Source organism: Oryzias latipes, chromosome 8, assembly GCF_053564925.1.
Source record: "Oryzias latipes strain Hd-rR chromosome 8, Olatipes_Hd-rR_3.1".
NCBI classification, from domain to species: domain Eukaryota; kingdom Metazoa; phylum Chordata; class Actinopteri; order Beloniformes; family Adrianichthyidae; genus Oryzias; species Oryzias latipes.
In genome coordinates this window covers 18,710,079-18,733,061 of record NC_136244.1, presented here as the reverse complement: position 1 = coordinate 18,733,061, position 22,983 = coordinate 18,710,079, and the positions used below count along the sequence as shown (strand labels likewise).

Genomic DNA, 22,983 nt, shown 5'->3' with positions numbered 1-22,983 from the left:
CCCCCACTCACCTCATACACTTACCCACCAACGGTAGCAGCAAAACAATACTGCCCATGAAATGTCAGGAAAATTTGCATGGTATAAACGCAGAAACATTGTTCACTGATGCTCCCACACCAGCCTTTCACTTTTTACTGCTCGCTTGTCCGTCTCACTTTTTTGTCCCAGGCTTTGCTGCGCTCTTCACTGTCCTGGGCTGCATCATGTGTCGTTGAGCCTCTCGCTGTCTCTTTTAGAGCCCACGTCTTGGTGATCAAGCTCAATAATTTATGCTGTATTGTGTTTCACTATCAATTTCTGCGATGGAACAGTTGCGGCAGATTTCCCTGACTGTCTCAATAGCAGTGAGACTCAGCAGAGGTTGGAAATGTAATTAGCCTTCAATGGAATTTAATTTTCACTGTTGTTGTCTCTGAAGCTTGTCTGCTACCCAGACACCATGGCTGGCTTGGTAAAGCTTTCACCATGATTGTTAGCTTGCGTGTGTAAGAGATGTAACTGTTGAATTTGTAATGTGATGTGCTTGCCAAGCGGCTATTTTTCCCCTAAATTACTGTATAACCAGCATTTTTATTTAGTTTTATTAGAAAAAAAATAGCACCAATGACTGAAAGTTACAGTGAGACTGCAAGACGTCGATACCTCAGTCTGTTATAAGGGCAGACAAAAGAGAAAAGCCTTTTTTTTTCTTCTTTGGATTGATGGACAAATAAAATAGGCCCTCCAATATCTCCCTGTAAAGTTTCCAGCAAACAGAAGCAGACATTTTTGTGTCCAGCAAGTAAAAAATAAATAATAATGAAAATCCGACACAAGTCAATCAATTACCAGACTTCAGCCACGGCAGCTGGCACTTCTTTGACATGAAACGTATAAACGGATGAATGAGTAAATAGATAAATGAATAAGAGCTGTTGAAGTGTGAATCAATGTTTATGGATCGGCATCCAAGGGCCCGCTGTGCTACAGATGAAATGAGTGTGGTTGCGGTTTGGTATGTGCGTTCGTGTTAAGTCCAGTTCATTTTTGTAGGTAAGACAGAGTTAGAAAACATTAGTGATGCTTTGAAACACTCCTGTGCCGTTTATATGTATGACGCGTTTGTCCTTCGGATTTGAAAAAATGCGTTCTAGTCTTTGAGCGCTCTTAGTTGAGTGTTGTTTTTTTTTCCTGAGTAAAATATTGCTTTCTGACAAAATGTATTTTGGCTTATCTTTGTTTCCTACCCTTTTTCACTCAATCTTAAAATCTGCATGATCAATGCTTGAATTAAAACACTGACATTGGCTATAACACACCCCAACATCCTTGCAGCCCAACGGGGTTCAGTTAAGTCAAGGAAGGGTTGTGAAGGAAAACGAGTTAAGAGAAGAAATACTTTTTTCCTGAGGTATTGGATTACTATGCCTCAGGTGAGAGACTCAGCTAAAAGACCCACTCCAATTTAAATTGTGTGTTTTTTTTCATAGTATATTCTTGTGGCATTGTTCTTATGATGGAGAACATATATAATCAAAACTTACCTTGCATCTCTGAGTTTTGTTTAGATCACTGTGAATCAGGAGCAGACCCAAATTGCTGAGGGACAAAGCTTGTGATTCTGATGTACAAGCTATTTTGGAAATTCACAAGCCCCTAGTCCACTCTGACGTATACACTTGTAGACGACTAGATCCATGCATGTCTTCATTTTCCTCGTCTAAGCTGGCATCTGGTTCAAAACTGTACGGCTGGATAGCTTCCATATTGCTCAGTCTTTTGGTTGCACAGGTAATGTTAGGTTGGGGTTTAGAGGGGCTGTAAGCTAGCAGGAGAGCACATAAACAGAAGGTTGATGGGAAATGGGCAGGCTTACTCCATAACTATATTCCTGCCCACAACTCAGAGGAATATTTCTAATGAAATTCTGCAGAATCTAAGTTCTCGAAAAGGACACAGGTTTTGATTTTGGCTAAATAATTACAGTATAATTAAAAGACCACTGGGAATGCTTTTACAATAACTGAAAACATGATTGGAGTGGGACTTTAAGTTAATACAAGGAAGGCTGCAAAGGAAAAGAGTTTTGAGAAGAAATATGTTTTTCCATGGGTATAGGGTAATTATGCCGCAGGTGGGAGTATCAGCTCAGGGTGAAAAGTGCGCTGTTGTGTATGTATTAGCATGTGTGTTCATTTGGGCCACAATGTGTGATGCTCGAGAGGCAGAACAGTGATTTGTGAGCATTGTATTCCTGTAATCTGCTCAGATCAGATCAACCAAAGCCAATAATGCAACACTGAGCCAAATAACACACTGCTCTATCTTTATCTCTTACTTCTTTTTCACCCCCCCCCCCCAGCCCCCCCCCCCCCCCAAGTCTGATTTCTTCTCTTTTTACTGCAGTGGGAGCCAGCTTTGCAGCAGAGGGAAATATGAAAAAAAAAGATGGAGGGAGAGACACAGAGTAGAAGGAGTTAGAAAGATTGATAGTGAGAAATAGGAAGAAGAAAGTGACTGAGAGAATGAAAGAAGAAGGTGGTCGAGGCTGAACAGCAAACCATTACTGCTCTGCTTGTGCTTGCTCCTGTTAGAGCCTGATACCAAACCAAACAGCGCACGCTTTCTGTACTCAAACACACAGGCTCAGACAGACCCACTCTGGCCACAAGCGTTTGAGTTTGTTTTTGGCCAGTGTTGGGTGGTGCTTGGCAAAAGAAGTTAAGCCTAACAACCGTGGCATCTGTCTCAGCAGCGGGAAAGTCCCGCCTCCCCACCCACACATGACCTGCCCTGCTTTCATTCACTGAGCTGCCCGCTGCCAGCCTCAGGATGGGCTGCTGCCACCGCCACTGTCCACCCCCCCCCATCCTTCCAACTCAGCCTGTCTGTACTGCCAACCACTCTTTGCCTGCGCCCATGTTTCCCCCTCAAGCAACAACCAGGAGCCTAGCGATATGGCTACTTCAAATATTCATAACATCCACGCTGCAACACAGAGCTCCCTGCTCCCCTCCATTTTGAGAGGTAATTCTCATGCTGTTGCTGCTCTTGGCCCTAACATTATATTTATGCCCTGAGTCAACTGCTCTGCGCATATGAACACTGTGAACTGTAAAGATTAAGATGTGCCTCCCGTATGAATGTGTATGAAGCTAAATATAAACTCTGCTTTTACTTCATTCTTATGCCGTCTGTATACCAAAGACTGCGCTCAGCCGTCAGCTCTCCAAAGGGCTTTTTGCTGTTTTACACTGAAACCAACCAGTGCCAAGGAAGGGCAAACTCGTAGGCATGCATAGTCACACCTCTGCTATACTTAGACATGCGCTCAGTATGCAATACACGCAAAGGCTATTAAGAACATAAACGTATCAGGGCTTCTCTAAGACGACATAAATGCAAGCGTGTCTGAAAATCTTAAAGACATCTCTATGGGAATAAAGGTTCTCTGGAAGCTGCAGCAGATGCCCCTGTCTTCCTATGATGCGTTCCTTTTCTCTGCCGTCTCCTCACATTCTACCACCTACTTATTCCATGCTCTTGCTTTTAACTTTCAAATGAAGAGCAGCCCTTCGCTCGCTCTGCCCATTCCTTGATTTATCGAGCCGTATCCCCAACCCGAACTTACTGTCCCTGCGGTGTTTCCAATTCTCTTTTTTCTCTACAGCTGTCTTAGTTCAGGAACCTGCAGACCCCCCCCCAAATCCTTCAAAATTGTTTCTCTGGGGGCGTCCTGTGTGTGCTCTCCACCATACTGTGTTATCTAGCTCATCAAGTGGTTTGGAACAGATCAAGGTAGGTGAGGGTTGCTGCTTGATGCTCCGACTAGTGGCAAACAAGTGGCCCATTGGGACAAGCACTAGCAGCGATGAGCACAAAGACATGGGAGGACGGTTGTGTTTCTATAGCAGTTGAATCTAAACTGGGATAGTCTGTGAACAACAAACTGCCACTTTCTAAGGTGTGTCATCAATATAATGAACTTGTGAGGCTTTGTCGTGGGCCCCACAGCATCCAGAGAGCTACAAGATGGATGGGACGGCTGCTGGAACTAATGTGGCAGCTGAGCCTCAGTGCGTGAGCTTGAATAACATCTGGCTTTGCAGTTCAGTTTGTGAGATTGCTTTTATGTGATCATTTTAACTGCACTGGCGCTCCTGCAAATTGACATTGATCATTGTTGGTTGGCTTGCTTTTAATAGCTGGGGCACTGTTTAATGCAGCTGTCAGGGAAAGGTTATCATGTAACCTGTTTCCTCTGCCTTCTGTCTGCGCAACTGCTAAATGGCAAGCCATCTTTCTAAAAGAGAAGGCAAGAGAGCATGGAAAAGAGAGCGGTGCAGCATAGAGCCCTTATTAAAGCTGTCCTCTGAGGGTGCCCTCTGACTGGCTCCCCTGTAAATCTCCCCTTTAATTGGAGAGGGCACCAAAAGAAAGGTGCTGCCTTAATCAAAAATATACTCTTATTTCTTTAGAATGGACAGGGGGAGGAGCAGATTGTGAGCATGACAACAAAGCAAAAATCGGATGTAAACACCTTTAGGACTGGAGAGGTGGGATGACATATTTACATTCGCCTGAAAAGTGGGAGGCAGGAGGTGAGAAGATGAAAAGGCGGCACGGTAATGGAGAGAGACGGGCAGAGAGGTGCAGTAAGGGTGACGCAAGGAGAGGAGAAGAAGGACAATGGGTGAGGAAGGGAGAGTAATGGAGGGAGACAAATAGAAATGGCTGGCAGTGAAAGAAAAGGACACTGTGTGTATATGTGTGAAAGAACGAGCAAGAGAGAGGTAAAATAGAGACAGGATGATTTCACCAGAGTTGTTGCCTGACTGTCCTCCCTTAATGGGGTTTCCATGACAACAGTGTATAAGAGAGTGAGGCTCCAGCAGAGTGTGAGGCAAGTGGATGTGTGCCTGAATTTATGTGCACGTGCCCTCGTCTGCAGGTAATTGATTGTCTGTAAAACAATTTACAGTACAATACTCGCACCCATGCACACCATGGGCAATTCTATTGAAAAGCTGGGTGCGAGTTATTTTTTTTTTCCTTTTTCTTTTTCAAATGTCCTTGTTTAGTTGATAATAGAAAGAATGAGCAGCTTCTGTATCATTGCCCTTCCAAGTACAGCCAAAAAGATGTGCAGTAGCTGTTGTTAAGTGCCTAAGTGTCTTGTATCGCTGGCAGCTACACTGAATAGGGTCAGGTGATGTCACACCCATCAGGTGATGTTGTTGGGGGGAACTCTGCTGTCACAGAGCAGAGACTGTCCCTCAGGAGCACCAATCTGTCATCATTACATAAATGACATGTCTAACACTGCAATGTCATCTCTCGTGTGCCAGTGCTAATGAGCAGCATCTTAATTGTAGAATTAATTGAAAAGCATTTTGATTAAAGACCACTTTCTCCACACAAATCTTCTTCCTTTCTTATCAAACCCACTGCTTTTTGCAGCCACTCCCCCTTTCTGCCAGATCCAGAAACGCTGTCATTCACGACATCACTCTTTCTTCTTTTTTCCTTTTCGCATTTGCATCTTTGACCTTCCTTTTTTTTAATACATGCTCTGTTTACTCCTTCAACTTTTTCAATGCACCAACTTGCTTCCTAGACCATCAATTTCCACCCTCAGCACACTCATTTTCTACTATCTGTCACTCCCCTTTTCGTTAGGCAAATTACAACTCTTTTATGCGTCCGTCCTGGGTCCTCGCACCTCCCTCCGTTTCTCCTCTTTCTTTTCCCATCAGGCTCCCTTCTGTGTTGTTGTCTCTCATGTCTTTTATCCTCACGTCTCCATTAATGTCTGTTTTGCATCCTCAATTTGTGTTTGTTTTTGTTTTCATGCACTGGTGGAATCATAAGAAAATAAAAGCAAAGTAGTTTGGTTTGGTGATTGTCTGTGCCCAGTTTCAGCCTTAACACTCCCTTGTGTTTTTGTAGCCTTGGAGCCTGCCTAAAGTCTCACCGCGGACTCCCATTCAGCCTTTTTTCTTTTTTTGTTGCAAAGCTCTCCAGCTTGAGGGAGAGAGAAGGAGTGATATGGCTAATGTACATTTTCTAACCTTAACTCTGATCCTGCCACTCTATCTGCTGCTTTCAATTTCTAACTTTTTTTGAGACATGAAATAGATTGTTTTTTACTGGCAGCCTATGTGTGAAATCCTGCATCCAGATTTGCACATATTTATTTATTTATTTATTTTTTTGCATGTGGCATGAACTAATTAAGTAAATGACACATTAGATTTTGTTGCTAGATCTGTAACTGCAGCATTCAAAGGTGTGAAGAAGTGAACGTGTGTAAAGGCCATGATTATGAGTACTGTAGGACTCATTAATGGCACTTGTTGCAATGGTGATACAAAGAAAAAAGAGACGTTGATCATCAGAAAACAATAAATAATGTGTTGCAGTGATTGGGATGACACGGTCTCTGCGTTTTAAAAGGAAGGGTGTCGCTGTCTCACCAGGGGTTCTGTTGATTTATTCAAGAGGAAACAGGAGCACAAACAAATGCCCCTCTGATGAATGTCTGTTTTATGCATAATTAGGTAAACATAGCTACAGTATTAGTCATAGAAGAATGGATTCATAAAATAAATCTCACTTTTTGAATAATGTCCTTTTCATGTGGCAATGAAGAGCACAGGACAATAATCAACTACTTGATGCCATTTTTAACAGCTCAAAAATAAAATAAGGGGAAAACAATATGTATTAGTGAATGTCTGGTGCCTCCATCCTTGTTTTTCTTCTGCTTTAGTTCCAGAGATTACTCTTGTTTTCGGCCCTTTTTTCCAGGGGCCGGACTGTTTTGTAGAACAGACATCGCATTAAAAGACAGCAAAAGGACTTTAACACTGGGTGGAGTGTTGCCATGGAAACGAAGCATCACAAGCAGATAACAGATTCAGTGCTGTTCCCTGCATCGTGACTCCCACATCCAAGGATGGAGCTGGAGCAGGTGTGATCAACAGCTTTCTTAAATATCTGAGGGGAGGGGTATGGAAGTGTTTGGCACCCACAGGGACAGGCTCTCTAAATTTTCAAGCTTGTTTTGTTGTAATCACAACACTTAGGAGAGAAAGGAAAGTTGTGATGTTGTAGCGACAAAGTGTACTAAAATGGAACAGGAAGGAAATGGAAATGAACGTAATGTTGCAATTGAATGAGCTTACTCGTTTTGTTCTGTTGACACTACAAACATTTGTTAATTACCACTGATTAAAAATTCATAAATTTTTAATTCAACATTTTTATGCAGATCTTTTATTTTATACTGGTTCAAATTATGATATTTTGAATCAGGAGAGATGTTGAATGTGTTCCTCTTCACATTCATTTGTTTGTGTGGAGCTGGTCCAAAGGTCGCTTACCAAACATCTGTCTGTTAGTGGCAGGGAATAGACATTTGGTCCAGTTGACCTGTGACGCTGGCGCAGAAGGTGTCGACTGGTGTCCAAGTCTTCTTCTCAAATCCTCAGTCCATCCTTCCACCCCCTCTCATTGTACCCGGGGCAGCAGGGAACCTCAGCTAAATACTGATCTGCCTGAGCAGACACAGGTGCAGCAGGGAGTCTGTTCAACTGCCAAATGATGCACTTCTGTTTCCTTGGGCTGATGAGCGGCTTGAGTTTTTCTCTCCCTCATTTTTCGAGGGACTGAAAAACCTGCAGATGCAAGCGTTTGATCAGAATGCCAAAACTGAGAAGAAACGTGCATATCGAGAAAAAGAACAGATAGAAACAAAGGAAGCGCTCATGAAAGCTGTCCAGGGCTGGACTAACTACAGTAACTCCAGTGTGTTAAAGCGTTGTACAGCTCTGGGACTCGCAAGAATGGAATGGAGGTCTTGTTTTAATGTTGGACTCCATGAAATGCCGACAGCTGTCCTTGGGGAACTGTGTTTGCTGTGTGTGTGTGTGCCAGGGGTATCTTTAGAGAAGCATGCTGCAGGCATCCCTTTGGGAATGGAGCAAGAGGACCGAATAGAAGGAAGCTCTGGTTTCATGTCTCAATCAGAGAGGCTGTAGGATTACCTCTCAAGGCTCAAGTAGAAGCTAATGTGCATTTGTACAGTATTTAAAAAAGAATGCCTGCACTTCAGGGTTGCCAATTGCACCTCGTCACTGAAAAAAGACAATGAGTGAAAGCAGATACATTCATAAAAGCCCTGATACACTCAGAAATGGACACACATCACAGTAAATCCCTTTCTCTCCATTTGAAGGCCCTTGCTTTCTTATATACTTTATGCCTCCCAGGACAGTGCTCAGAAATCTTGAAATGGGGCCTAACCCACAAAGCATCAAGACAGAGTCACTTAACATACGTTAAACAAGGACACTTAGATTTTAAAGGGCTATAATCTTCAAAAAGGGTGCTTTAAAATCAATTGACAAGACTTATAAAAGGTCGAGGTAGAGACAGGCGATGTCTTCATATGCTGTTACATGATTAATTATCACTGTGGTAGTTACTGTTGTGTAAATGCTTCTTCCTTGTGCGCGTTGATGAAAAGATTAGAACTTTTGTGTTTTGGATGTTTGTTGGGTAGTGCAGGTGGGCTGGATCAGCATCCAGAGTAGCACTGAACCAGTGATTCAGTGTGCACAGTTTGGGCCAGGATCCAATCAGGGCAGCCATCTGGTGACCAATCAGGGCCCTGACTGTGATGTCGTTACAAAAGAGATCTAGGTTCCATGGGAGCTGGGCGGGGCAAATGTCATGAATCACACTGCTCTTCTGTGCTGGCAAAGCTGCATCAGACTAGCCAATGAAGCCACAGCGTCAGCAGATTATTGTGAGTTTGTGGAGCTGTGCAGGAGACTAAAATGCTGTGTAACTGAAACCAGGCTGTTACGATTTGTTGGCCTGTAGGTGTTCAGAATGTTATTTTTGTGCTTCTTCTTTGATAAACATGCTTTGTCTGCTTGTTCACAAGCTGCTATTGTACTTTGTTGTTCATGTCTATTCTGTTAACGTCTTGTGGAGAAATGTGACATTTATGTCTTTGCTTCAATGTGCAAATGACACTGGGCCCCACTGGTTTGAGGCACAAGGACATTGTGCCGTTGCAGGTTTGACTGACAGCTTTTTTAATTCTAAGATGATTAATATTTCACCACTCTTCTCTTTCTCTGTGCCTTTATAATGTTAAACAGTCTCCAAGAGTGCAAGCCAGGTCTCCTGCAGCCAGCGAGTCACCCTGACCCCAGACTCACAGTGGAAATGTTCCCAGCTTTCACACCACTTGCGGTTAGCAGGTCAGAGGAATGGGAGGGAGCTGCTCGACAGAAAGAGAGAAGTCACAGGAGAATGGCTGTCACGACCAAAAGGCCCTCCGCAGGGCAGTACATTCTGTACATTCTAGAAAGAAATTAAATTGATCCTAAAAAGCTTCCAGATATGTACGTGATAATTTACAATCCTTCCTCTCCTGATAGATTTCTAGCAAGTTAGGGATTTCAATGAAGCAAAACCCAGTGGTACGTACCTTGTGGTGTCACCTCCAATGTGTGAAGCTGTGAGGGCAAGGATTCAAAGCAGCTTTAGGATTTGAGTGTTAAATCCTGACTTGAAACATGCAGTTGCATCAATATAAAAGGAGAGATGTGCTGTTGTGATTACTAACACCAGTTAAATCCACTGTTTCTCCCTCTGTTGCTTCATCTGATCAGTGCAGAAAAGCAGAAACTCTCACAGGACGAGCATAAAGCACACCCAGTAGGCTTTTTTTTGACCAAATTGATTTCGAGCATGCATAAAACATAATGTAACAAACAACAACTACAATGAAACCGCATATGGTAGGTATATCCATATACACCTATACATACAGAATATGTATATATACATACATACAGATAAAATGTATTGATATACTTTATTTTTAATAAATATATTTATATTTTTAGATACTTTTTAGACTTTTTTTTATTAACAACAGCTTAAAAAAAGAGTGAGAGGAAGAAAAAAATGTATTTAGTCCTATGCCTTACACATTCATAAATTAGCATGCTATATTGTAGCTGGTGGCTTATTCATATATGAAATTAATAAGCCACCAGCTACAATACAGCATTTTTACAACAAGGGAAAACTGTTACTCAAAATTCACAAGAATCTGGTAAATAATTTAAAAATGGAGGATTATTAAAACAAGTAAAAGTGAAAACAATAAAAGAAATAAGCTTGAGGGACCAATAGAGAACAAACTACATTCTGTTTATGTGCACTAACCACAGGTATTGTCCTCTTAGCCTCCAGATGATCTGAAATGGTAATACTTATTGGAGCTTTGTTTGCCTATGAATTTTAACTTTCTCCTCTCTTGTCATTTGCTTTAAAATAGGTTATACACTTACATGCAGTCTTGAAGCATATTACATAATATAATTTAACCCATTTCACAATTAACTCCCGTTAGTCCGGTAAAAGCCGGCCGCTGAAATAAAGGATTTAAAGATTTTTCATGTCACTCCAAAACGTCTGTCACATGATTTAAGATATGCATCATATTTAAACCAACAATTATTGTACTTTAAAAAGGAACTCATGTAGTTCTAAATACTAAAAAAGAATTGAATGGAATATGGAAACAGCATTGAACAACGTTCTAGTGAAACTGCAGCGTAGGTCTTACATCACACTCACAAGCTTTCTTACACCTAATTTTTGCTCCTAAATCCTAACTATTTGAATAACGCAATACTTTGAAAGGTAATTTCAAGTTTAACTTTTTTAACTTATGTTCTCCATAAAGATAAAAATGCTACAAGAACATGTCAAAATCACCAAAACCACAATTTCCATCGCATTGAGTCTTTAAAAAGCAGACGCTTGTTCAGGTCTTGTTAAAGAAACATACATAGAAACCGCACAGACAATTGATGTATCTTACATGATTTGTCTTTTTGAGGGTCTGTATCAATTCAGTATTATGTGAAAGTTTATATTAAAAATGTTACTTAAAAACTATAAAACTTAGCCGCCTGTGAAGACTTCTCAGTTAGATTTTATGATAAGATTTTATCATGATAAATAACAGTTGGTTTTTAGTCTCACCTTGATTAGGCACAGAAAAAACCTACATATGTCATTTTTTGAGACGGCCAACAAGGAGAGAGCTGGATTTACTGAAGCAGGAGAAAGAGCCAAGACATTTGTCAGAATGTCTTGGCTCAAGAAAAAGAGAGATCCACAGAAAGACATGCTCGCTGGGGTGTTTCACGTGGAAAAATCAGAAGTGACAGAAAGTTGACATGCGGATGACAACCTTGTTTGTCCTTTACTGGATGATCAACATGTGTTATGTGAATATAGGTCCCCAAGGTGGACGCGGAGCGCCTGATACAGAGTGCTGCACACTCCACTGGAATTCCCCTGCTTTTAAATTAGCAACTGAAGTCTGCTTACTCAGCTAGGGACACAAGCTGTGGAGCGGTGGGTGTGAACAGCCAGTGATAATGAGAATGCACACCTTTGACATCATTAAAGATAATCTTGGCTCATTTTTGGAGACACACAATCCTTGGAAGGTATGATGAACAACAGGAAGAACACATTTTGTAAAAATGAATAAAACAAACATCTTTCTACCACTATCTATGCAGTTCCCACTGATCTCCACACCTCAAAGTTTTGGTGTCCAGACAAAGTGCTATAGGTTGGTTCTGAACACAGGTCCTAGGTCAAGGCAAAGGCTTGTCTGGAGGCGTCTCCAGCGTGTGTCTAATTGAGCGCTGTGTAGTTAATTGTTTGTGCGTGGGAGGGGAGAAATCAATCTGTTTTCTCACCGCCATGACTTCTAGGCCCTGGGGTGAGAGACTGAAGCTGGCACAAACACACACACACACACAACTGCACATACGCAAACAGAGCTGCCAAAAAACCCCAAACCATGCCTTGCTTGCAGAAACTTGTGCATGCAGTGCCATGGTCCTTCCCTGCTGGAACACACCCTAACACAAGCACACTCACACATGCAGACACAGACAGGCTCACTCCTTAGGGGGAAAGGATGTGCATGAAAGGTTATTGAGTCAGGGTGAAGTCAGATGCATCTATCGATCAGCTGCTTGCTGAGAGAAGAGTCAGGAACGTGAGACCTGCGCAGGTCAGAGGGCCAAAAGACAATAGGGATGAGAGACATCAGCAGAGAAAGAGAGAGAAACCTGCAGAGCTTACAGCTTGCAGCGCTCCCTCCACACCCATCGTCTCTTGATGCCAAGCCAACATTCAACTTTGATGTGAAAATTGTGAGGAGCTCCTGTTTAGTGTTATATGAGCACTGGAATGAGGATTTTTCTTTTCATGGTTTGGGCCAGTGCGATATCCCAGAACAGTGGGACAGTCATTTAAAGGCACCTATTTGTTATCTTTATCTTTTTATTTGCCTCATGATTACAGATTATTCTATTCTCAGTTCATAATATATATAATTAATTTGCAGTGAACCACTGTCAATTAACATATAAATGCCTGCTACAAATAATGAATTGATTTGCATACTCAGCTAATCAGCTCATTTGCATGTCTTTCTTTATCTTTAAGTGTGTTTCCCTTTATGACTGAGCGCTACTGTCAGCCAATTCCTATTTGCAATTTAAATACTTTTGCTACATAGAGAAAACAAAAAACTGTTTTCAGTGCACTAATTTCCTCTGCAGTATAGAAACTTGTGGCTTAAAGAACCAAAAATGCCTTAAAGTTCTACTCCAATCATATTTTGATCTACTGTATAAGCGTTCCCCCTGGTCTTTTAATTATAAAACTAAGGTTTATGGCCAAAAAACAAACATTCTGTGTTGTTTTCTAGGATATAGTTTCTGCAGAGTGGCAGGAGTTCATTAGCAATTTGCCTCTGAGTTGTAGATGGGACTGCTTGTGCGGCGTGTGCCTTCTGTCATTTCCCATCATCCCTTTGTTTGCATGCTCTCCAGCTAGATTACAGCCCCTCACACCCCAACCTAACATTAGCAGTGCAACAAAAATGGTTTACACTAATGAAGCTATCAAGCTGTACAGTTTTGAGCCAGATGCCAGCTCGGACGAGGAATAAAAAGATGTGCATGGATCTAGTTGTCTACAATGATGCATCAGAATGGAGTGTAGAAGAAGCTTGTCTCCTGACAAATATAGCTTCTATGTAACAACTGCAATCTTTTTCAAATGTCATTATTTTTCTGGTCCCGATTCACCACAATTTGAAAAAAAAACATTCTTAGAAACGCAGTATTGATCTAAGTTCACTGGTCCGGACCAAGTCTGCTTAATTTGTTCCGGAGCGAGTAAGGCACCTTGCTTTTGGTCTGTATTCGGAGTGCTTTCAAGCGGACTTTTATGTTCTGAACCAAAGCTTGTAAACAAAACCACGATCTATTCAGTCAATGATCAGGAATTACAAGGGCGAAGCAAAGCAACAAGGGAAAAAATAATGGAATTCTTAAGCTTTGCGGTTCTTGTCGAGATAGTTCATTTTTTCAGACTTAATATTTAACTGACCAATTTTGAATGTCTGTATCGTGGTCAGGTATCACACTTTTTAAATCAGTACGGTGGAGGCATGCTGCAAGTCGGTTACTGAGGAAACGGCAAAAGGTACACTGATAAGTGTTGATGAAATATAGACTGCCGGGAAAACCATGTGAGAAGAGATGTGTATCATGTTTGGCCATTTTGGTCCAGTTGTTCCGCTCAAAGCATTGAACCCATTGAGACTGGGGAAACTCGGAGCAAACCAGAGCTCAGTCGGATTGGAACTGAGACCCCCTTGACAGATAGGTCCTAGAGCGGTTTCTGGTCCCAGACCAGGGTCCACCTGGGTGTATTCAGACGGAAATTCTTTTCCGGATTATCAGTGAAAATGAACTTTAAGAGAACCAAAGGTGTCCAGTCTGAATACACCCTCAATTTTCTTCATGTCCTCCATCATGAGAAAAATGCTACAAAAACATGTTAAAAACATCAAAACTACTAATTTCATTGGAGTGGGTATGTAATAATTTACTTTCAGAGGTTTAACTCACTTCTTATTTCACTTGAGTCACCAAAGCCTCCCATTGGTGAGAGCAGGTGGTGAAAACCTGAAAGCCCCTCTCCGATTGGCGGACGTTATTTATTTTCAGATCCGTCAAAAAGTCTTTAATTATTGATAGAAATGAAACAAACTGGGATCTTAAGAGGAGGTGTGAAAATGGGACGAGGACTGCAGAGAGATGGAAAGTGCATGGACGTACAAATCAGAGGCAGAAAGGGGGTGTGGCAAGCAAGAGTCGTGGGGCTGGAAAGAGATATTTGGAGGGGGAGGGGTGATAAGGTGGATAAGTACAAACTGTACCATCTTTCACTTGGATGGCAGCAGCCGGCGCCATAAGATGTCTGTTGATTCATCTCCCTTTATGTGCTTCATTGTCCGTCTTTGCTAAATCTTTCTAGCAGAATAAAAGCTGGCCTGGGGAGTGATTCAGAGTGACCAGACGCTTGAGACTCCCAGAGTGAAGAGGGAGAAAGGTCACATGAAATAGGCGGTTTCCCTAGAGACCAGCGACCAGTTGGAAATGTGAGGATGAACTGATGTTCTGAAACCCCCAGAGACAGGAGGGGATGAAAGAAAAAATAAGCGTTGAAAAAGACAGAAAAGGAGTGAGACAGAGGCAACTGTTTGTGTGTGCAGATCTGAAGCTGTGTGCCTGCATCTCTGTAGGGGTAATTATTGTACTGGCAAGCATTCCAGCCATAGAAATGTACACTTCTGTGTGCAGTGAATGCAAAGTGTTAGGGGTGTTTTTTTTTAATTCAATCTTGTGTGCTTTCTCAGACTCAATCTGCAACCTTCCCCACATTCCTCTTCATATTGTGCTTTAACGCCTGTACTTCTTCATTATATGTGCCTTGTTTCACACTGAACCACACAAGGGCAGCACTCAGACTGTGTTGTGAATCGGCTTTATACTTTCTTCCACTATTGGCTTTAGGGTGCAACAGCGGTGTTTCCCTCCTCCATCTCCACACCTTTCACACAGATCAGTGAGATGAAACTCAGGCTAAATGAAGGGGGCCTCTGGAATACTCAGGAAAGTGGGTGACACAGATCCTCTGGGTTCTACCCATGCTCTAATGGGTGTTCACCTGGTGTGAATCCCCGGCAAAATATTTCCCACAGAACATGGCTGATAATTAACAGAGGCAGACAGTGGAAAGCAGCACCTGTTATGGCCTAGTGGACTGGAGCTCTGGTGCTCTGGGCTGTTTTTTTTTCTTCTGAGATCTCGTAATCACCACCCCCCACCCCGCTCCAAGCGCTACCTTCCCCAAAACTCCATGGTTTAAATGGAGTTTAAACCATGGTGTTTTTTCACCAAAGGTGTTTTTTCAAACAAAGATGGGAGGATGGAAGTGAAAAAAAGGAAATCTCAAATTATTCCTGGAGTAAAACATATGCTGTAGTTTGGGATTCTCTGAGTGTGTTTGCACCTCATGCAAATAGGCATCGCAACTCAGGCAGCTGAGCACTAGAAAGAAAGCTGCTTAAGCTGCTGCTGAGCTGTAAACTTGATTTCACACTTTGCATTATGAATGTATCATTGTCTGCTTTTGCCCCCTTTGCTTCGTTTTGTTAGCATTCTCGTTGTGAATGATTCGGGGCTATCTAATTACAGGTACTAATGAATAAATGAGTGGTTTACAGCATTTTAGCTTACAGTGAAAAGTAACGCGGTTAGACAATGAAAACATGCAAACACAACATGTTTGTTTTATATATGTATACATAAGTGTAAAGGAAACAGACCCAAATGGAAAAAGAGGGTAAATGGATTGACAGGCATGTTTTAGAATTGAGACATGTATGTCAGCCTGGCCTGCCGCTGTGTCAGAATCTCGTGGTGCTCACACTGCACATTCAAAATCTGGATAACCTTGGCAGGCAGATTGAGGTCACTACTATCAAATTAGATCCATCATTCAAACACACATTTACTCACTCAAACCATTGGTTTTAACAAATCATGCAGATGTTTATTCACAGACAGATTTTTATGTATGTCAACATAATACATATACTTGCTATGACATGACACATGTATCTGATTTGTGGGGATTAAAAAACCTTTCATAAAAATGTACATTCAGATTTTCATGGTAATGTGATGGCTCAAAAATCAATCCTATCGGCCAGGGAAGAAGTAAATTTGTATTTGTGGATCCCTAACTTAACTTCAAAAGACGCAAGATTACATTTTCTTGTAGAAAATGTCCTTTATAAATAAAGTTTTAATGATTGATTAACTTGACCCGAATCTATCTCCTTGCAGTGTCCAAATAAATTAAAAGCTCTGGTTGTGTCCAAATTCCTTCACTGCTCACTGTTTAGTGTACTATATAGAGCATTCCAAAAAATAGAGCTACCTAATTCTACAATTTAAAATCGAGTGCCCTAAAAAGTCTCTGTAAAAAACCACTGTGTGTTGATGCTCACATTGCCGAATATAGACCACAATGCATTGCGATTGAATGATTTTTCACATATTTTATTTTGTGAAAACCATACAAGCTTTCATCTTTATATTAGAGTGGATTCATTAATGGTCTTCATAAAATGTTCATATTTATTAGGCTATATTTGTGACATCATATTTGTTATTAAAAATAAAAAAGTAATGAGCATGGTGTCTGTATTGATTTTAAAATCCAGAGAACTATTTCCTTTTAGTAGTTAGGGTGTACGGAGGAATTTGGACATAGCCTCTGTTTTAAATTACAAACCTTTGTCATGAACTAGGAATGTTCTGCACCTTATGTAGTAATACAGTATGTCTAAAAGTGTAACAATATGAATTATAAAATACAACTTTAGTTATTGCCTCAGAAATGTAAACAATACATTTATACTACTTGTCTATGAATAAAACATTTTCTAAAGAAGTTTGACATTTTGTCTTTGTATCTTTTGTAACACACTTAATGTGACATTTAGTATACTTGCCACAACAAAATAATACCACACAGCACTTTGCCCTGTCCTGTAATTTTGGGCTCTTGATTAGTTAAAACGGTAATTGCCTTGCTTTTACTCATGCTGATGCCTGCGTAAAGGGCGTGGCCTCGCAAGTTTAAGATGTGATGGAATAATTACTTGGCAGTGTCTCTGACACAAAAAATGGATACCTCCATTGTGTTGTATGAGATAAAAAGAATGTCAGCCTATTTTTAAATGTCACTGTCTCTTTTTGTTCTGGATCCCTGCTCTACTTTGTGCCACAGATCTAAACTGGGTCAGCATCACATGTGGCACCCCGGTGGGCTCTTCAGCGTGTGTTCATGTGTGCATGTGTGCAAATGCTGCAAGCCTTGACCATGTGGCTCCTGGCGCCCGCCAACACTGGGGAGGTAGTGCTTAGTATTTACATTAGGTAAATTGAAATTAAGCAATTATGAATCCATTTTTCCTTCTATAGTTATTGAATATGTCTCTAGATAGCAACATTTTTTTCTCCAATGCTAAAGCGGTACTTGTTATAAGAAAAAAGATGTGGATATGCATGGGTACATGTTTGTGTTCTGTAGTGCAACAGTGAGACGGGGCTTGCCCTGCTGGAGCTTTCAGATTAATAGACACAGATAATAACATACACAACTCACAGTGCGTCTGTCCTTAATGAAGATGGATCTTGCTGGTGCCGGTGGTACACGGGCTCATGGGGTGGCAGCCTGCCAGTCACAACCAAGTGACATCTGGGAACAGCTCAATGCGAGGGGAGAGAGGGACCTTCGCTGCACAGTACAGTTACATTATCATGCTATATCAAAATCCATTGCTGCTAGCTTGTGAGATAAATGTCAGAGTGTTCAGTTATCACTCTTGTTTAGACTTAATGGTTATGGTGAATTATTCATTTTGTTTCATTGATTTGCAACACAGCTCGCCATGACAGAGTTGACAGTGCTGGTTGACTGATAAGTATGTCTAGTCTGTCTGAAGATTGCGAACTGGCGAACTGGGAGAAGAAGATAGAATAGAATGTGAATAAATAAATACATTTTAACTCTAATTTTAAAAGATATATTAATCTGATCCTATAAACAAATAAGAAAAAAAGGTTCTTAACCTCAAAATAAGAAAATACAATCAACAAACTAATCTACAACTTATGTTTGCCTGGTTAGTTGTTGGTTAAGAGACCAGACCAGTGGGTCTGGTGGAATGTTTTATCCCTGTAAGATATTACACTCATTAGAGTTGGGCTGCAACCCATGTTTGTGTCAGGAGACAGGTGGATGCTAAGGTCACTTCCTCTGGCAGCTGTGGCAGGCATCACAGGGCAGGCGTTGATGGGTGGTGGCATTGCCTCCTGTTGCATCAGTAATAATGAACAGTGACAAGCTCTGCACGGCCACAATAAATCACAAACCACACAGGAGATCCTGTGGACCCGGCCAGGGAGGATGTCTGCTGCATGGAAGCAGTGCTTGACAAACACTAGCTTACTCGCTGTGGGCAGACCATCCCCATCACTCACCTATTGTTGACAAACTATACGCTGCCTATCCTTCCTGATTAGCATGTGTAGCCGTCGCTTGGGGTTTTGAGTTTCTTTCTTGCTGCTCTACATATACTGTAACTTAGAAAAAAAAGCCTTTTTTTTCATTTTTTTAGAATTAAAGTGCAGACTCCAGAGATGTGGAGGTTTGCAGGGTAATATTTTCACGAGCTTTATTCAAGGAAGCATATTGAGGCAGGAAAAGATATTGCACAAAATTGACCACAGAATAATGTGAAAGTGGATCTATCTCTATTTTTTGCCACATCCATTTGCTGTTACCTCTTCTGGAGTGACACTGGTCCTGTTTGATACCCGTTCACTGTGTTCTGCTGTGCTGCAGAATCCCTCTTCTCATTTGCATTCCCTTAAAGCTCGCTTCCATTAACTTTTCTCCCTTTCTTTTTGTCCCTTTCCCCTTTCTTCTGTTTCTTCAAATAAGACTTTTTTTTCCTCCTGGGTGGCTCTATTGGATGGAGCCTTATTCCCTATTGACTACACAGCCCATCCCTGCTCTCCCTAAGTCAGTAATCAAACACATTGGCTCTAATACACAGGCCATTACAAGAGCTCTGATGTTCCATCTGCACAGAGACGGCACAATGGTGTCATTATATAAACAGCCCTGCTGCTGCAGCCAGTGAGATACTAGCAGGCCAGAGCTCCGGCCTGAACTGACCCACCTCAGTAAATGGAGAAATGTTCAGATGATCTAACCTTAATGTATTTGTGCATTTGTTGCAAGCTTTGTAACATCATGCATCATGAATGACAACTTTAGTGTTAACTTTACAGTAGTTCTAGTAGTGTTTTTAAGATGGTCTGCAGGAATAACAGCTAATGCTGTTGTCTTTACTAGCAACAGAAGCCCCTATAAAAGGACTAAGGAAATTAGAAAAATAACATTTTATTGTAAAACAGTGTTTCAATGTATGTTTTATATTTTATGACATACAAGAGCAAACATGTCCTTTACAATTTATCATTCTGCCTCATACCTGTGATCATAGTAAAACTCTGCATAATCTGATCAACTTCCTGGTGGGACATATTTAAAAATTCTGTAACTAAAACTTCCACATAGAGATTTTGGCTAGCGTTTAAAGACATCAAAAAATAAAACATGACAGTCATACCTCTGAATCCCACGAGGCAGGTTTGACACTAAAAACACAACCTCCCACACAGCAAAACTCAGCTGCAGATGGTGACGGTAATGATATTTCATAGTGAGTCTTCGAAATTTTGAAAGAAAAGTAGCATAATTATATATTCACTTTTGCCAGTGATTACATTCATATGGAGGTGAAGAAGTAATTAATGTATTCTATTTCATCCTCATTTATTCTTACACCTCCTTGTATTACGCCGTCTTGCCTAACTCGAGAGAGTAGAAAAGCATATCAGGTGTGACAAAGCCTCAATGTCGATGAGACAGAGGGGGAATTACTCAGAGGGCCCCAGGCAGAGCACAAGTTTCTGTCATTCACATTTCCACAGCCTCATCATGCTCCACACAATTCTACATCTGTGGCTGATCACGCAACCCTTCATCTGATCTACATGTCGCCCAAACACAGTTGGTACCGAATTTACCAGTTGTTTAAAAAAAGGAGAAAAAAAATCTGTTTTCAGTTTATTCCAATTTAAATGCAGGTGTTTTTGAAGTAAAAATGTAACTTGATTACAAATATTTAACACATCACTTTCGTCACTTTCTAATTTGTAAATCAATGAGAACCGTTCATCTTTCAACGCCTGACTGTGTTGGTTGCTAGGAGGCAATCCTTCCTTTCATAGCATGGGTTTTGCTACTGCGCTATCTGTAGTTGAAGCCTCTAAGGCAAACTCTAATGACACGGGAAACGCTGTCATTAGAGTTGTGAGATGCTAAAAATGATTGTGATAATTTATTTAAAAAATAAAAAAAATGGTATTTTACTGATCTGTGTACTGCTTCAAATTGCTCCACATGAATACAATTTGTTTTACGAGAATCAGTGAGTTATTTGATCATTATTGAAATGATATTCAAATAGGCATCATTACAAAGGTTATTGACAGAATATACTGTATAAAGGATTTTTACAAGTCCACATTTAAACTCTTTACTTCCATTTTCTTTTATTTCAGACAGGCCAATGTTCTTAAGCCCCTTTCCACTTATCTTTTGATCGATTGTAAAAGCGTCATTTAATTATGATTGTAATGTTTTTAGGCAAAATCAAAAAACCTGTGCCGCTTTCTAGGACATAGTTTCTGTAGAGCAGCACAAGTTAATTCCCCCTTTGAGTTGTGGCAAGGATTGTTGGCAAGTTGTAAGCCTGCCGCACCTTCCCATCATCCATCGATTTACATGCTTTCCTGCTTGCTCACAGCCCCAACCTAACATTACCTGAGAGGAAAACAAAGACGTACATGGATCTAGTCATCTAAAAATGGATGCTTTGGAATGGAGTGGAGCAAGGAGCTTGTGGCCTGCCTCTTAAAAAAACTACATCATAGCTACTGGCTTTTTCCAACAATGTTTTTTATCTGCTCCTGATTCTCAATGATTTAAGTAAAGAAAAATTTAGAAATGCAATTTTAAGCATAATTTCCTCTTTTTATGTCCTTCATCATGAGAAAAATACCACAAGAACATGTCAAAAAAATACAATTTTCCTCTGAGTGGATCTTTAAAAACCTCTTTGTTAAGCATAGAAATTATGTTAGGGGTGAGGCTATGTTGGTATGACGTCGAGTTAGAAAGCGCTGTGCATAAAAGCACTGGTGACATGCTATTCTTGATGAGAATGTCTGCTAAAGCAAAAGGATCCTAATGATCTGGGTGATTATCGTAATGATCCAATAGAAAAGGATAATGAGGTTATTTGCTTTGGATCAAGGCAGCTTGTAAATGAATGGCTAAATAAGCAGGGTTCGGCATTGGAAACAAGATGAGAAAGCTGAAAGCTTAAGCGTAATTCTGCTACCATTCTATTAAGATGACCACATACCTGCTTTTTTTGTTGATGCAACTGAGTTGTACTCACTGGCCTGTCCCCCCACTTGCTTCATGACCCTTCCAATATTATATCCTCCCACACTGTGATAGATGGTTTCATTAGGACACAAAGCTCTCTGTTAGAAGAGACACCGTGATGATAATAATAGTAGATGTGATAGGTGCCAAAGGTTAGCCTTTGGCTTCAGGCGTCCAACATCCTCCAGTGGGAGAGCACACAAGACACCCATCTTCCAGCCCCTGAAGACTCCCAACCCTTTTCCACCCAGAAGCAACTGAGTCATACACACAAGAAATACCTTCTCCTTTGACCTCACTTCAGGTTTTTTTTTTAATCATTCCTTTCCTTTTTTGCATCTATTTTCCTCACACATAGTTATACTCTTGGTGTTTTTTCAGTGCTTCTCCAGCTCCTTGTTTGTTAGCTACACAGACTGCATGTGAGCTCTCCCTCTCCCATTCATCTCTATCTCCATATTCCTTTGTTTTGACATCTCTTTTTGTCTTCTTCGTCACTTTGGCCTTCCACGATTCCTTTCTTCCTTTGTTTCTTCACTTTGTTCCCCTGCTTCCTACCACAAGAAAATTAAATCTTATGTAATACCATCTAGCGCTTTGCAACAAAATAGAATCAGTTTGTCCATTATGTACTCCCCAGCTCTCATGTCCTGGATTTTATCCTTAGAGATGCAGAAAGCATCAGTGAGCTTCAGTCAAGCTGGAAAGCCCGGACAACAACAGACAGAAAAAAGCTAAGGCATTATATACACTTTGGGCTAAAAACAAGCTGCTAATAAAAATAAAACAAACATTTATTGACATAAAATCACTTACTGAGCTAGAATTGTTTTCCGAGCGTAATTAGAAAAGCAAAATCAGGTCGTAAAGGGGCGTAATAGGAAAAGAAAAGCTGCATCACAGAATGAGGCTTAAACAGAATGACGATGCATTTCTGTTGCTATTAAACAGCCTCTTTTCTTTGCCACCTTTTTCCTTCCTTTTGAATGTGCTTTCCTGTCAGCTGCTGGCCATGGGGAACGGTCACAAGCAAACACAATTAAGGAACAAGCTGCATTATTGTACAGGTTGTGTGTGCTGACCATATCTGAGGAATAAATGCTGATGTAAAGAACAGCTGCTGCAGTGTCCTTTGTTCTGCTTTACTTATTTGTCCTTCTTTGCTGTTCGCCGTCTGCATCTCTCCCTTCCTCTCCTGCTTGTACTCCACAACCGCCAACTTACTAATCCATGGACCGACACCCAGGCGGGTCGGTAACTGTGTGCTGGCATTGCCAATGGGGAGGAGGTTAAATATCAGAAAAGGTCATGTAGAGGAGGGGCTGCAGAGGTTGGGGAAAAGCCAGATCAAGGACGATGATAAAGGGTGGGTGGGGAGCCATTCCACACATGAAAACTCACAATTTTTGCTAACTGGGAAATATT

The 22,983-nt window shown here is 41.1% G+C and overlaps 1 protein-coding gene across 3 annotated transcripts in view; it reads left to right on the top strand.

Moving 5' to 3' along the window:
• Positions 1 to 22,983, top strand: part of adgrl1a (adhesion G protein-coupled receptor L1a) — a 97,348-nt gene that overhangs the window by 14,909 nt on the left and 59,456 nt on the right. The window contains exon 1 of one of the 3 annotated variants that reach the window (XM_078951641.1): positions 6,813 to 6,955. The exons of the other annotated variants lie outside the window; for them this stretch is intronic. The gene's annotated coding sequence lies outside the window, so the exon portion shown is untranslated. Of the gene's footprint in view, positions 1 to 6,812; positions 6,956 to 22,983 lie in introns of those variants that run through there. 3 annotated transcript variants of the gene reach the window in all.